General features: G+C 37.9%; 1 protein-coding gene across 1 annotated transcript in view; it reads right to left on the reverse strand.

Annotated features, from left to right (window-relative positions):
- The window catches only part of CYTH3 (cytohesin 3), a 48,784-nt gene that overhangs the window by 24,747 nt on the left and 9,467 nt on the right, over positions 1 to 14,570 (reverse strand). The window lies entirely within an intron of this gene.

The raw sequence follows: 14,570 nt of genomic DNA on the forward strand, positions 1-14,570 counted from the left end.
AGCAAACAGCAGAAATTATTTGCACAAAACCTTTGCTTTTCTTTGAACAATAAGATGTTCTCCAGCAAGAAACTTCTCTAGACAGAGATTACTTCTGCTCATTTGTACAGCACTAGACACCAACCACAAATATTCACCTCCTGTGCAATGATCCTATAATAACAATCCTAACGCTACCCACTTTCTTGGAAATAGCTCCTTAATTACAGAACAGCTTTTCCTTCCAGCTCAGTAAAATGGAACAACAAAAATAATTAATAAGGTATGTAACAGCAGCACACAACAAATGTAGTCCTTTGGGATAGCCAAGGCCACTGCTCTATGTCCTATATACATATAACAGACTGTAGCAACAGGATTACAAGAAAAAGTTGAGTTTGAGAAGAGAATTTTAAACACAGTTGGAAAAGAGCTTCTGTTTGAATCATAATAATGAAATATATTGATTATTTCAACATCCAGTGGTTAAGCTCCTTTCCTTTTAGAATCTGAATCATAACAAAATCCAAATGGCGACAGACCTTGTTAGACATGAAGCAATTATGGCAAATGATTTCATTTAACTACTCCAGATACAAACATGATTAAATTACTTTCAGTTTAGGAAATGACAGTCTTCTGTTGAACAAATACCAGACTCCAATACATTAACCTGCTTTTTCTCTTCATCTCATCAGAAATCCACCCACACCTAAAAATTCCTTGCATGCAAACCGTGGTAGGATTCTTTCCACACCAAACCTTATAAATACACGTGCCTACATCACATCTTTGTCTTACATGTTTACTCTATGATCCTAAACCAAGGAGAATTAATGACACTATGTACATACACACACCACAAATACTCCAACTAGTTACCTGAGGACTGACAATCAGAAAAATAAATTAATACTGCTACCCAATGTTGATTACAATATAGGCAAACCATATATAATCACTCTCTCAGCTAGGAAGCACATTCCTTCAAGCATTTCTGCAGTATTATAGATGAAATTACACTGCAGTTTTACAGTAGCAGTATTAGTAAGAGACGCTGAATTTTTAACCTTTGCCTCAGCAAGACATTTTGGTGACTCTCACATTTGCTGGCAATTGGAAATGCTAATCAAAACTCAAACAGAAAATTATCTTTAAGCATTAAATATTTAGAATTCATAGATGGTGATGCTTTTTCTTCAAGCTGAGTTACAAAATCTCTGGATTAGCCACTACTACAAGTCCTTCCCAAATCTGCACACAAGTGAATGGCACTGCAGTTTCTTCTCCCTTATTCTGCTGTGCAGTAAAGACTCCTTGAGACGGGTTTGGAATATCTAGAATAAGCAAAATTGCTTTTTTTGGAACCAACACAATTTGTAACAGTTTTCTATGCTCAAGCAACCCACAAAAAAGACAAATCAAACATCTCAGTGTTTTCCTACAGGACCAAAATACTGTCTGCTGTATTTTCCTTTCCTCTGATCACAGCCACAGTACAGACAACTCTCACAGTATAATTAATGATGCTGTTAGACAAAAAGGAAAAAAGCTAAATGGAGTCAGACTACCTTTTGCATTAGGAAATAACATCAAGTATTTATCTGCCAGATACAAGACAAGCAGTCTGCTGGAAAAGAAGATTCTGCACTTGAGGAGCACTTAGATAAAACCGGACATTATTGCAACATCTTTAAATAATGGTATTTAAATATCAGAGCCAAAATATTTCAGTGTCTTTTGACAAGACTAGAAGAGTCAGGATGTAACTGAGTGGGAGTTACAGTACTGCTCAACTTCTAGAAACTTGGTATAGAGAGCATTTTCCTTCCCCTCACATTACCAGCACAGAGAAGGGATGATTGACTCGCCAGCATCACCCCCAAGTGCACCATCCTGCAGTCACATGAACTGGACTGTGTGTGACACTGAAGATGTTTGCCTTATTATCATCCTTCTATTGGTTGTCTATCATCACTGCCTCCCTTCTCCAGTGCTGCTCTTTATGCTGTAGAAAATGTATCAGTGGGAAAATCAGTGAACCAGAAAAAAAAGTTTCTTGAGAGACTCCATGTGGCATTATAGCCTGGAAGGTGTCCACTCCAGGAGGACATATGACTTTATGTCTACTGCCCCTGTTGTGTCAACTCTTTTAAAAACAAACATTACCAATATTTCTGTATTTCATTTAAGGCTTTTGAAATACTAACATTGGAGGGCAACAAACAATGGTGGATTAAAACATCTCTACTGTCCTAAGCAAACATTGCAGGTACATGGTAAGGGATGATCAGCTCTGGCAAGACATCTCCCGGGGCTACCTTTGGCCTCCAGCAGCAAGAACGCTTCTTTTTCAACCCTGTATTCACATAATCCTTCACACAGAACAACTCATGGAGCACATATTATCTATTTGTTCTGTAAACCAAATTTTCTAGCTGTCCTGAGTCACTTCTGGTTTTTTTGTCTTTCACCAATCTAAACACAAAGTAGACAGGATGGGAGGAGTTAGCATGAACATTTAAACACTAAAAAAGACCAAAAGCATTTCAGTACAGTGAACAAGCTACAGCTGCAGCATGCTTTCATGCTATCTTCTGATCTTTACTTAAAGACAATGTTCCAATGTAAGTAATTTCTGTGAAAATCTTTTAGCTTACAGGGAGAGCATTTCCTTTTTCTAGAACTTCAGAGCTTCAGGTACTAGTAAATAGAAAGTCAATATACTACTGATATTTTATTTATGAGAAACAAAGTTGTTGCACATGCTAATTATATTTTGGCCAAACCAAAAGAAACAAACACACTACACCATATACATTGCAATACTACTCCTACTACCAACAGAAAAAAATAGCAGTGTATTTAATATATTCCAACTTGGCCTATAGAGTTCGATTCCTGTAACTGAACTAACTGTACTTAAATTAATATCCTGTAACTGGATATTAACAACACTGACTGGAACATACTTTTAATACAGTTCTGTTTACTATACTGTGTTAGGGAAAACAAACTGCACCTCACCGCAGAAATCAGTGTATTGTACATCAGTCGTGATGTCACCTGGTTAAATAATTCTCCACTACAGACAGCCAAAGTACAATATCCAAAGAAGAGCATTATCCCACAACTCTCAGTATGAAGCATTTTTGAGCTAGAAAGTACCAAAAAAAAAAAAAATCAAGAACTTTTAGAGATTGAGAAAGAACTGCAACAGCTCAGCTTGCAAAGAAAGTTCCCACAGATTAGTGAAAACTAGGAGCAAAGCCCATAATAGGAAACAGAAATCTAGTACTTTCCAAGCTCTCCAATGGTATTTTAAGAATCAAAACCCCTGTGTTTAATTTCACTTATTAGCCTTTCGATTGCCAGTCACCAGCCAAAGTCCGAAGCAATCTCACTTGACCCCTTCAACTGACTTCAGAGTTCAGTCTCTCAAGAGGGCACAGTAAAATATCCACAACCAGAAGAAAGCAAACATCTAACAGTATCTAACACAGACAAAACGCTAATTCTGTAACCCCAACAACAAAGCAACACAACTCCCTGACTCTCATTGCTCAGCTGACTTTTAGGTTTCATAAAGATAAATATTGTCCCTTCTGTGTCAGTCCCAAACTAGTGGTCTTCAGTATTTGCAATCCAAGCAAAGAACAATTAGATGGAATTTAATTTTGCTGCAGTTGAAACATCTTGCAAGTGTAAAGATATTTACACAAAGCAAGGCTTAAAACTAAACAAACCTATCCTCATCCATACACTGAATGGTAGACATGTTTCTTCTGGCCTTTAAAATAATATACATTCAACTCTGAGAACAAATCTAATTGTCTCAGGACATTTGCCTCAACGGATATTCTCAGCCTATTCTCTCTTCCTTTCCCCCTCCATGCTCCCTTTTTTTCTAAACTTGATTACAGGAACATTTTCCAGCTTTCAGACAAGATGTATAAACAATGCTCCAACCACTTGTGGCTATTAAAAATTCCATAGAAGTTTTTGTAGGAGGACATCCTTATGAATAGATTCACTTCACAGTACAGAAACAAACTGTATCTACATTAAATCGAATCAGTAAAACCAGCTGGATTTGGCTGTTTCCTTAACTACCTTACTATGTGAATCTTTGCTATTTAGTCACTGCTGAGCATGTTCCAGCATAGGAGCAACGACACTTCCATTAAGAGAGGAAATAATCCTGTACACAATATCCTTTCACACACAAAAAAATCATCAGTTGGTGGTATGAGGAATCTAGGACAGAATCCACGGCTTGCAGAGTTATTTTGAGTTTTCAATCACGAGGGACTCTGTGGCCAGAAATCACATTAGTGGCCAAACCCAAAGAGAACCTCCAACGCACATCAATCATTCTTATTGTTTAACTGCTGGAAATCACACCATTACAAGATGTTTCTGAAAACATTTTTTACTCTAGGATAAGGACATACTTTGAAGGAAAGTTATAGTTAAAATATTATAATTTTGTGCTTTTAATAATAGGAAGATGGGAACCCAAAAAATATTAATACCATTACCACATAAAAATACCACATACAAATTTTCAGGAATTTAGAGGTAATAGTTTCCCTCTGACCTGCTAAACCTTCGAGATTTTTTTTCTTATGCTTTCACTGCAAAGTAGGTTTATTATATCAGTGATACACAATTGTGTAGGTTTTTTTTTTAAGAATGGACAAAAGCATAAAACAATTGGAAATACAAAATACATTTTTTTATTCCATATAGAAAAGGTCCAGCAGGGTGACTGCACCACCAAGTGTGAAATCATCTCCTGTAAAAAACAAACAGTATTTCTTATAACCTGTAATAATTACTTCAAATAAGGCAAGATTGTGGTTTTGTTCAGGTCAGAAATAACCATACATAATTTGTTCATGTGTTAACATCTCCAGTCAAGCAGAAAGTAGGCAGTTGCAAAATTGTGCAAAATCAGGGTTCAGATAACACTGGTTTGGAGGGAAGGAAAATTTTATCTGTCTCCCAAAAACCATCTGATTTCAGATGTCACACGAGACATGATACCTGCAAATGTTTCTGTCTGTGGAGTACAAAAGGAAGAGGAGTCAGCAGCAACAGCAGATGTGTCTTTACAAACCGTGTGTGCAGAGAACACCAACAGCTGTGCAGGGGAAGGGAGAGTAGAAAGGCTTCCCAGAGCTCTCGCATGAGCTGCTAATCCTGCCTGGGAGCGATGAGCTGCCCTTCTTAACGGCACCGAAGCACAAAGAGGTGCTTTACAGCAACTTTCAGATCTTCACCTCCCTGCACAGATATACCCACAGAAACTGGAGAGGCACCTCCCTTGCTTTTTAGCTCCTAATTAGGCCTCTGACACAGATACTGGCCATTAGAAAGCAGGGTGTGTTTAAGTTAATGACTTTCTTTTTTAACGTCCATGCTCTGTTATTTTCATGAGCAGCCAGTACTGAAGGTCACTACATTATACTTACCCCCTTTATTTCAATAATGTGTCTTATTTCAACATTTTTTTGTATTTCCATTAGGAAACGAAGTGATTTGCAACCACTAAATAAAAGAAACACTTTCAATCAAATAAAGAAGCATCACCTGGGGAGAAAGAAGAAAAACTACCCAGGGACAAGATCTGAGCAGTACTTCACAGGTAATGAGTTGATACCTGCTCCTGTTCCTCCATTGCTTTGCCACTCGATGCCTGGATCCAGCTTTTTCTGGATTTGTTTTTTCCCCAGTCTAGCAGAAACAAATGGTTTCACCAAGGGACCACAGAATTGCCCAAGACAACAAAATAAGCACAGCAGAAAACCCTGGCAGCACAAAGGTACAGGGGACAGCAACTCCCTGGAGGTCGGCCAGCCCTAAAACCAGTTTAGCTGAGCCCGAAAACCCCACCCTTACAGGCTGTATTCTCTACATACTAAAAGTAGTTCAACCTGATATTAATAATAGATAAGCATGGATTTCCTTTTAGAAGCGTTTTTCTTTTGAAGTCACTCTACTCTTGCTTCAAGATCAGAAGATGCTTCTAGGCCAACTTTTCTTTCTAAAATATGTAAATACAAATTACTGAATATGAAAAGAAAGCTGAGTTTAACTCAACATTCTAAGTCTCTTACCCAAATACATTAATACTCGCATTAATAATATAAAGTGTTAAAATATGCATATCCATGCATATTTAAGAAGTGCAGAAAAATTTTATGCCAGCTAATGTGGAAATTAAAAAAGGGAGATGTTGGCCACACTGGTGTTTCAGAGAGGGCTATGAACAGATTAGCACAGACACAGGAAATACTATCCAACACAACATGTGCCTTCATCAATATCAGTTACCACTTACTATTCAGGAATTCTGGTGAATCACCATCCTGATTTCGGTGTTACAGCTACACACTGTCACACTATCACATCTTAACATCACAGTCCTCTTCGAGCATGGAAAACGGTAACAAGGAAGTAATGTGGGACAAACGTAATGCTGTGCAGTGCCAAGCACTGTAAGTGAAGATGCACAGTCCTGCTGGCTTAGGGACAGTGGGGCATTTATATTGCCTTAAAATTTTCTTACTATGCTTTCAGCTTTTTAACAAAATGACTGCATCTGGTTTCTTTTCTGCACAGCAATGAGGGTGGGTGATCACATTCAGCTTTGAGTAGTAATACCACCACTGTAAGTACAGATACCACTCTTCCAGAAGTAACCTCAAGCCTTTTCTTTACATTGCATCAGGCCAACAAAATACTGTCAAACAGAAACAATTTTTTTCCCCTCGTCATTATATATGCCACAAGGCAGAGTCTCACAGTTAAATGATTTTGGGAAAGCTCAGTAATAATTTTCTCTCTGTGGAGCATTTGTATGTGCAAAACTGGAGAAACAAATGGGGAATTTATGTAGTGCCATAGCTGAAATCAAACAAATTTTCTCTGATCTTTGCATTTGAAAGCCTTTGCTTAGAGTACATTACATTATAGTATACATTAACACAAATTCAGTCTTCACAGAGCAAAAATCTGCAAATTCTGAATTTCCTTTGTACACTTTCATGGCAAGATCCAGGTCACAAAATATTTTAGCACCCTTTGAGCAAGAGAATGATCCTGCAATAATACCAGGAGAGACACCACGGGTAAAAGCTGATAGCACATTATGTATCCACTTGCAATGCAGAACAACAGCCACTTTTCAAGTGGGAGTCTTGGGAAGGAAATCAGGGCTCCCCCTCAACACTGTCTAGAAGGTGAAAGGAACAGATCACCATGCCAACTATGCACAGCATAGCTAAGTGGCACATTAGAGATATCATGTCTTTAACTGAAACCCTCCATTCACTACAGAGCAAAGAAAGGGCAGCAAAAGAGCAGTGGGTTTTGCTTGCCTGCAGCAAAAAGGGAAAATTCTGAAATTAAAATGTGTAGATGCAATAGCTTTCCACAAGTAAGATCTTTTAAGCCACACAATAGTAGCAGGATGTACCTTTTAACTTGGGGTATTTATGATTTTGCCCAATACAACTGAAGCATATTACTAGACAGAATTATAGAAAGAATTGGATGGAAAGGGACTGGATGGTCCCATGAACTAATTTCTGTGACAGAACAGTTGACTTTTGATTGAGTCAAGCATATAGGCAACATTGACAGGAATTAAATAACACTTCATCTTTAAACAGCTCTTTGGCTGACCAGCACAGGAGAGTGACCTGCTCAGAGTGCTGATGGTAAACAGATCAAACATGTGGGAGCCCATACAGATTGGGAAGCTGGATCGCCTCAAGTACCGCAGCCACTGCCCAGGATTTGGTTCTGTGTTCACTTCAGCACATTTGCAATGACTCCCAGCAGCTCTGTAGAATGTGAGGCACAGTTTAAACAACTGACAGGAGAGCAAATACCCCTCTGTCTACTTCTTTTCCTTGTCAGTCAGGACAAGACTCTTTCTCACAACAATCCCAAGGAGTATGTCTGGATGAAAAGGAAAGCAGGGACACTCCATCTCCCAGTAGTCCCTGTGAACAACTGGACTAACTACACATGTCCTGCTGCCAATGTAGTCTTTCAGCTCCGGGATCCAAGCACCTCATACCAAGGATAGGACAACTCCTCTTCCAAGCAGAGATCATTTCATCACACCTTGGGTGGGGAAGAGGCAAACAAAAACACTGATTCCTTCAGCTTTTGAAATGGTATGAGAGGAAAAAAGAATAAGACTGTAGCAATGTGGCTTTACCCTTACAGAACGGCTGTGTTTCCCCAGTCACCCCGAGTTACTGGGAAGAGGAAATGGTTGGCTGGCAGGCACCTACATTTTTTCCTAGGATAGACCTTGGAAAATAGACTTAAAAAGCAAATATACCAGAGTAGTAGCAGACATTCCTGTCAGATCCATTTCGAGTAGCAGCACGGAAAATTGACAGGAATGCTGCTGAGCAGCTGCAAGGGGGGTCCTGGAGCCTAGACCCTGTGGTCAGCGCCAGCAATACCCCCAAATCCTACTCAATATTCAGGCACAGCTCATCAGACCTACTGTGTTCCCAGAAAAACAGTTGGGGCTCAGACAGGCTTTCTGTCACAAATTTCCAGTAACATCTACTCTTGGCAATAAGGGATCTGCTCACAGCACTGCACTCATTAGTGAGGAGCATTAGCTGTTACTTAGGATTGCCGGCTGTTTCTAAAAGCACACAATCCAATTTTCAGAAAAAGCAAGGCAAAGTTCATTTCCCCCCCTTCCCCCACAGCTCTGGAGTAAGATTTCAGAACAGTATTTATTGCAGAAGCTTTCTATTTATTCATTTTCCAAGATCAGTTGCACACTGAAGGAGGTGGAACAACTGCTGGATTTGAAAGCAATCTTCCTTCCCTGGGGAATGTCTCCAAATGCAGCCACAGAGTGCCACACAGGACTGCTCATCTATCACGTAACTGCTCGAGCAGCATTTACATTCACCCAAAACAAGACAGATTCCAGGATGCACAACTCTGCACAATGTGATGCCTGACGTTGTGTAAGCCTTTGAAATTCCTGCAGTCTCCTCCAAAACAAGTAACCCTGGTACCTGCTATGGAAACCACTAAGCTGCAATAATTGGAGAGAAATGCACTAGAGCTAATACAGCATCTTGGTTCTTGGCTATCTTAGGCTTGAACTGCTCCATCTTCTTACTGTTTACATCAAAAGGCTCATTGGCCACATTGCCTGAAGTCTGAGAGGGCACAGAGAAAGTCAGGAATTTACTCATAGATTTGTTGGTGAAGGAATAGCAAAGCTTAGTTTAAGACTGCAAAGCTTTTTAGATTTCTCAGAAGAGAGTATACTTAGCTTTTGTGAATTGTTGGTTGCCATCACACCATGAAACAATTAGCTTGACAGGTCACTAATTCAGATATAAGAGAGCTTTTTATCTGGCCCACTGATAACAAGCCTGTTGGATGGATCCACTTACCGTAAGGTCAAACCCCTGGTCTCTCTTTGCTTGGCAAAAGACCATCAGCAGTCATACCAAATCTGTCTCACCATACTTCCAAAAGAGAGCACATTCAACATCTGCTGAAATTCTTCTAAGCACAGACATGAGTTATATGTTACAAAAAGAAAGATTTTTCATACTCCAGGCAGACCTCCTGGCATTCTGATCAAAAACTCATTTGAATAAATACATTCTTCCTATTTAAACTTTCCCCAACTGTTTTAACTAAATCTGCTGAAATATTACATTGCCCTTTCTAAGCTGTTTTCTCTGCCCCTTACTGGCAAAATCACTGCATTCCTTCCAGAGATCAGTGAAAAATAATCTGAACACATAATCTTTTGTACTTTATTTTCAAATAACTTAGTCATTTTTCTCAGCTAAGTACTTAACTTAAGAAAAAAAAATATCCATACAACTTCAAAGATCTAAGCAATTTAGTTTTATTACTCTCAATGTCTCTGAGATTCAGCATTTTCCCTGAAAATGTAAGCATCTGAGATTCAACCCTCAATCTCGTTTTTCAGTCCACCAGCTTCCACTGCTCCTATTAATAAACATTCTTTTTCTTAGACTTCCACTTCATCCTGTCATGCTGAAATAGGAAACATTTTTGATGACTGGGAAACAATCAAGTAGGACTATATGTTTTAGTTCTGCTACCCCCCAATATGGCACAGAAGGTAAAAATAAAAGGTACCACTTCCTAAATGAGTAAAACCTACAGAAAACACTGATTTTTGTCACCTGCACATACCAGCTCCATTGACAGTGTGGCTAGATGTAGCCTCTGCTAAGCACCTCTCCAAAGAGGCAATGCCTTCAGAACAGTGCTCTACCTAGCACAAGCTCTCATTACACAAAGACAAACTTTGTGTAAGACTGAAAAAATCTGACTCATATTAACATACTTGCAATTATCCTAAATTTGCCTTAGGGCAACCAGAAATACCAAGCTATAACTTCTGTTAGGCACTCTGTAGCAACAGTGTCTGCAGCTCTACCGACACAGCTCACATATTAAACAGTGGGAAAACTTAATGCAGTTCAGAAATTCTTCTGTGTATCACAGACATGGACAGTGCAGCAGCGAGTCCAAAACACCTGGAGAACACCATTCACATGTAAACTCTTTATTGTTTTAAGTATTGATCAGTGAGAAAAGTTGTTGGTAATAAAAGCAGTGGCACTATTAAGCCTAGACTTTTGTCCCCAATAATCCTGACATGTATCTACACAGCCAGCAGTGTACAGTCCACTCCAAAATCATACAAAAACTACTTCTAAAAGATTCTTCAATCATAGCATCCGTTCTACCATTTTTAAATGTCTTAATAAAGTGGACCTTGAAACTTTGTTGCAAGTATTTGAAGCTCGACCAGAACACCTAAGTGCCATACCCATCTGACCCTGCAGATGTTTAACCAGTATCTCCAAATGTCCAGAAACTGGTTCTGAAAGATTATATTGTAATTTTTGGGGGGAAAATAGGTCAACAAAAATCAGTTATGGAAGTTTTTAATCAGGTTGTTCGATATCATTAGATCTGACTGCAAGTATTTTATCATGAAGTTCACAACTGATAAGACAACTGGAAACATCTAATTTTTCTTTTTTTGAATTCTTCCACAGCTGCACTTCAAAATATCTTAACATACACTTAAGAACCTCAAAGCATAATTAATTACAAACTAACAATGAAAGTGTAACCATCCTGTATTATCCTAGCTAAGAACTTATGAAAATAAAACCATATCATAAATTTTCCATTTTAAATGCCAAATTGGTCACTAATGAAATCTAAAAATATTATATACTGATTTAATGATGATGTACATGCTTTCACTAAATCCTGCAGCATGCAACTTTGCACGGCACACATAACATGCTCATACTAAATAGATGACATATTTTCCATTAGAAATAGCAGCAATGGAAAATGACAACTTATACAGACCCACAGAATATAATCACGACATTGTTCACTAAAGCCTGCCACCACTGTTAACTCTATCCCAGAAAGTCTTGAGAGGAAGCTAGATATAGTAGCAGGAGCTGATGAACTTCCAGCTGCAAGGGGGTGGGAGAGAAAGGAAGCAGACTGATTAGTTGAATAGATTTATTGTATGCACATATTCTATGCTAAAACCCTGTATCTACTTCAACATAAATTTTTTTGAGTCATTTGACTGTTCACAATTCAAATACAGGAAAATGCTATCAGACCAACATGTGTTTGTTCAGCAGGAAACCCTTTCTTCAAAATGTAAAATGAGGTAGTGAAAAGCCAAACCTTTACTAGAATTGTTGTACTATTATTTCTCCAATGTGAGAAGGACTTTTTGATACTCTCCCATCACATTAGAAAATCATCTCCTAAGTCTGTACGAGCTCCAGAGAAAACCACATTACAGTAATAGCTGTAATGCAGTGTTCTCTCTCTCATCATACTACTTTCTTCAACTTAGCTGGCAGATTTTATTCTTAAGCCACAAATATTTTCTTAATTTTCCTTATAATGTGTCATGAATACAGCCAAAGCATCCTAAAGCAAATCTGCAAGCCAAGCTTCTCATTCTAGTTGCTGTATATTAACGGTCTTTGACATTGGCAGAGTCTACATAGAACCAATTTTGCAAAATCCACTGGAAGTTGACCTACACTTCAAGAAAACAATTAACTGAATGAGATTCCTCTAGGCTCTTCACAATTCACGTAAAGATCACAGCCTTTAAAAATTGGGGAGAAAAGAACTCTGACTACCATTCTTACTAAACACGAATAAAATGGAGTACTGGTTATTTAATTCCTGCAAATGTAAAAAAAAAAAAAAGTGGGGGGGTAAAGCAAACCATTTGCATGGTATTCATTTAAAACATTTTATGTAAAAGAAGGACATCACAGATGTTTTTGCATTGCAATTGGTTTGCATTAGAAGTGTTTTGCCTTCAAAGCATAGTGTTTGTCCACTTTGAAGCCAGAGATCAGCTCTTACTTGCTCAGGAAGGAAAATAAGTTGTTGTTGCTGCTCTGTTCTAGGACTGAGGGGCAAACTGCCAGGTTATCCCACAGCCAACAGACTCACCATAAATCTTCACCCTTTTTGCTTTGTTCTCCAACAAAAAAAAAATTAATATCAACAATCAATTAAGGCACATGGAAAGAAATGCAATACCCAGGTTATGTTTGAAACAGTAATTATGTTTTAAAATTCATGTCACTGTCAGTAATGATGGATATAACTCTCAGTATTTGAAGCTAGCTCTTTCAGTCAATCAGGACTTATAATTTGTATACTATTGTTATTAAACTTCTTAAATTAGACTAGTGTAATTATAAACTGATTGAGTAATGACATTCAAAATTAAAGGCTTGGAGTAACAGTAAAAGAACTCTGAAATTCAGGCAGCTATTTGATGGACTCCCTCAGCAAGTGAAGTTTGGAATGAAGATTTGGAAATACCTAAAAGACAGAGCTGGAAGCATCAAATATACTATAGGAAAACCAAATTCTGTGGAAAGGTATTAGGCTTCTCCCCTTCTTACATACTTAGGTTCTGTAAAACAGACTAATGAAACACAGGGTAAGTGAAATTAGTAAACCCAAAAAACTGTTTGATCTATTCCACATTGTAGCATTACACATTGCAAGAGAGTAAAGAACTCTGTTTGGACTAAAACCCTGTACTATGAATGAGAAAACAGCATCTTCTTCCATTAAGTAATTTGAAAGAACAGGCACTTTCCCATTCCAACCAGCTAACTTCATTTCTGTTTAAAAAATTAACCAAAAACTCTTAGATGACTTAAAGTCTACAGCAAAATCTGAAGGCGTTTAAGTATTTCAGGATGGGATTTATGGCAGAATTCTGAAATGGATACTCCTAGTTCCTGTTGCTTTTACTGGAATACTTTTATGGAGAGTCACTTTTTTCCCACCCTACCCTTTTCCTTTACTGAATTTCCACACAATAACTTAGATCTGACCATCACCGGACATCTGAACAACAATAAAAAAAAGTTACAGCTGGATCCTGTATTAGTCCCAGCTGCACAGGATCTTTCGCTGCCTTCAGAAAACAAGACAGCCAATAGGAAAACAGTAGGAGAATTTCTTTTAGCAGCTTACCTTCAAATAAATTGGTTTTTTATACGCTATTTCAACAAATTATTTTGCTGCTCAATGCAAAAAATGTTACTCTTCCTATTTTTCACCTCATTTCTAAAAAAAAGAAAAATTAAATGAAAAAAAAATTAAAACTTCCTTCTTCAAAAACTTTTACTACAAAATGCCAGAAAATAATCATCTCCATATGCTCTTTCAAGTCTAACATACCACAACGGATAGATCTGCCAAGTCCACCCACCCACAGGCTCTATAAACTTGAGAGTATTATTTGTATTTAATTTGGATTACCAATTTCACCCAACCTTTCCCCTTCATAACACATGTTACTTTTTCAGGCTTACTACTCAGGTAGAAGATACAAAAGGAAAATAAATAAGTTTTCAGCAGAATAAGATCAATAACATAATGCATACTCTTCTTTACTTTGAATATCAATGAATTCACAGCGGAAGGACTTAAACCAGTCTTTTTCTTATGTTTTCTTATAAAATATCACCTAATCTTTTAAAACATTCATGTGATGCTATGTCATTTATTGGTACAAGACCAAGACTAAACACTGCAGTCTTTCCAGCTTACATCGCACAAAATGAGAGTGAAGAAAGTTACATGTATTCTTATTAAAAAAAAAAAATTCACTGGGAGTGGGGAAGCTTCCTGTCAGATATTTTAAAAAAAGAAAGTTACTATATTTAATGCACAAAAATCCACTTCCTATAGCCAAAAAAATAATCAACTCCATATGTTCCATTCATCTATCCTTGCTAAAACACGTACAGCCAACTGAAATGTCAGCTGCCTAGAAAGACTGACCACACATAATACATAGAATACAGGCTTAAGACCCAGCCTGAGATCTCCAGATTACAGAATTAAACAGCAACATCTACACGAATAAACTACTCACATACACCTGAAACCTTTTAATCTCTCTCTTCTGTGACTGCAAGTGTTTTCATAGACACAAGAGCCAATTCCCTCAACTC

The sequence above is a fragment of the Lichenostomus cassidix genome, chromosome 14, assembly GCF_008360975.1.
Source record: "Lichenostomus cassidix isolate B80296 chromosome 14, HeHo_3.0, whole genome shotgun sequence".
NCBI lineage: Eukaryota > Metazoa > Chordata > Aves > Passeriformes > Meliphagidae > Lichenostomus > Lichenostomus cassidix.